The sequence below is a fragment of the Ornithodoros turicata genome, chromosome 3, assembly GCF_037126465.1.
Source record: "Ornithodoros turicata isolate Travis chromosome 3, ASM3712646v1, whole genome shotgun sequence".
NCBI classification, from domain to species: Eukaryota; Metazoa; Arthropoda; class Arachnida; order Ixodida; family Argasidae; genus Ornithodoros; species Ornithodoros turicata.
The window spans coordinates 59,384,143-59,386,723 of NC_088203.1; the positions used below are offsets into that span (position 1 = coordinate 59,384,143).

Below are 2,581 nucleotides of genomic sequence, written 5' to 3' on the forward strand. Positions count from 1 at the left end.
ACCCCCAACCACCTACGCTTCAAGAAACCATAAGGACCCTCACATGCCTTCACCCCGACTACTCAGTGGAAGAAATTTACAGAAAAATAGAAGAGATGTGCGCTGAAGATGACTTCAAAAAAATTGAAGAGATTACCCGGGCACAGAGTAAATCCGAAGCATGGAAGAGCTACAGAGTAGGAATGATTACTGGCTCTGTAGGATACAACGTGTTTACGGGGGTAAAGACTATCCTGACAAGAATTGGTGAACACAATGTAGCTCCAACAGTCAGCGTACTGATGCGACAAAAAAGTGTAGTGACAGGACCTATGGCTAGAGGAAGTGCACTTGAAGAGGAAGCAAAGGTGGCATTTATCAGAGTGAACAATACGATGCACAACAGCTTGAGCATTAACAGTTGTGGCCTATTTGTCATGAGAAGTCATCCCTACATTGGAGCCAGCCCTGATGGCATCATAACATGCAGTTGTTGCCCACCACGGCTAATCGAAATCAAATACCCCCTAGAAATTTCAGAGTTTACAAAACGTGAACTGACATCGAACAATGAACACTACCAATTTAAAGCAACCAGAAAGTACAACTGTCAAGTGCAATTGCAAATGAACATTGCAGAACTTTCGAGCACAGAGATTTTTATCTACAAGAGTGCAGAAGAATATGTGCAGTTTACAGTTACTGTTGACAGTGCATACTTTCAGGAGTGTGTGAATAGGTTTTCATATTTCTTCCGGTGTTAAGTTTTGCCATTTATTTTGGGGAGCCCAGAACTCACTGCAACATGCAAGAAACCTGTAGATTTTAGCAGAGGACTGCCCCAGGGCCTGTTGCATGATTTTCTCACTTTTAAGTAATAATAAACAATGCCATCTGCCAAATGCATGCTTTGTGTATAGACTGCCATGATGCAAGTTCAAAAGGATTTCCTAGATAAAATGAAAGCTCTTGGTAGTGGCAAACTAAAAAAATATTTTACACTGATCACAAAGAGACATTCCAGAACCTTTTATTACTCAAGCAAACATGGGTGACATTCACAAAGCATCCCGTAATACATCATGTTGTGTCTGAATCAGCTTCTCGAAACAAAAACTTGTCTTCACTGAACAAAGGTCGTGACAGATTAGCAATGCCAGCTGCTATCATAACAATGTCATCTAGGAATGGCAACAAGTCTATTTGGAACTTGTGCTGCAAGATCTTGAATAGCTTGACCCTCTGAATAGCCCTTTCCACATGCACACGTGCACTTGCTATTGACTGATTTCTTACTGCTTCCTCAGTACTGAATTGCTTTCGCTTTTTAAGGAAGCGTGGCCTGATTACCTTTATGTGTTTCTCTTCGCAAAGCCTGTCAATTAAAAAACCTTTGTCAACCATTACGCTATCAGCGAATGGTTCACACAAATCCAGTACTCCACTCTCTTTAGTGACGTGCGTATCTGATGTCCTACCACCATATGCGGGACTCACAAAATTGATGAGTCCACCTGGTGTTTCACTTACAAGTACCTTAACAGTATACATTTTTTTTGTAATGGCTATAGGTTAGAACACGTGAAGCTAGGTCTCGGGGTTGTTGTAGAGGGATTTCAGTGCAGTCGAGCACCATGCGTGTGCTGCGATATACTTCGAAGTACTTTGTTAAGCATGCAAGCACTTCTTTCTCAGGATTATATACAGCATGCTTTAAAAGTGCTGCAAGGATCTGAACACTTTCCTTAAATATATTTGAAACAGTTGTCCTATGGATACCAAAAAGCACACCTAGAAGTGAAAATGAGATGTCTTGGTACAACTTCAGTAAACTCATCAGTACAGCATCTTCATCTGAGATACAAAAATCCCGTGTACTTTTTAGCTGCTGTACTTCTGTGTACAATTCCGTCAAGTTGTAGAACAGTTCAAAGTTCCCAATACCAGTTAAAACAAGAAGTGAGGATTCATCCTTTACTCTTGACAAGGAGAGTAGCTGTTCGCCGCCCATAAACATGCTGGTGGTATCCACCTGGATGGCTACTTTAATTTTTTTTTTTTTTAATTTCTATTTATTATTGAAATGGTACGGTACAAGTACATAGAAAATTGGGCTGAGAGGGCAAGCCCTGTCGAACAGCCCAGGAAGAAACATGGGCATATAACAATGTTACATGAGTCTTGTGAGGATTGTTCAGAAGAAAAAAAAAAAAAAAGGATGGAGGTGGAGGTTGAGCAGCAGACGAAAAATGGAAATACGTGTTATTGTGGTAATAACAAAGTAGTAAAACTGAAAGCAAAGTGTAAGTACATATGTCATTCAGCAAAAGAGAGTTAATACCTATAAAATAAGCTATTTGTACCCAAAAAGAAAATAAACAAGGTGACACAATATGAAATGCACAAAATCTCAAGTGCAAAAAATCAAATGATAAGAGAAAGTTCATACATGTGAGAAAACAAACAAACAAACAAAGTTCTACTTCTTTAGTGAGCTCATGAAATTCCTGCAGAATGGCTGGAAGAAAAAATTTCAACAGTGAGACAAAACAGTTATATACGGTAGCGGTCAGTGAGAGTCACACTAAGAATGCCTGTCATC

At 39.7% G+C, this 2,581-nt stretch overlaps 1 pseudogene; it reads right to left on the reverse strand.

Annotated features, from left to right (window-relative positions):
* Positions 1-1,059: 1,059 nt before the first annotated feature.
* On the reverse strand, positions 1,060-1,996 carry LOC135389529 (uncharacterized; annotated as a pseudogene).
* Positions 1,997-2,581: the final 585 nt, after the last annotated feature.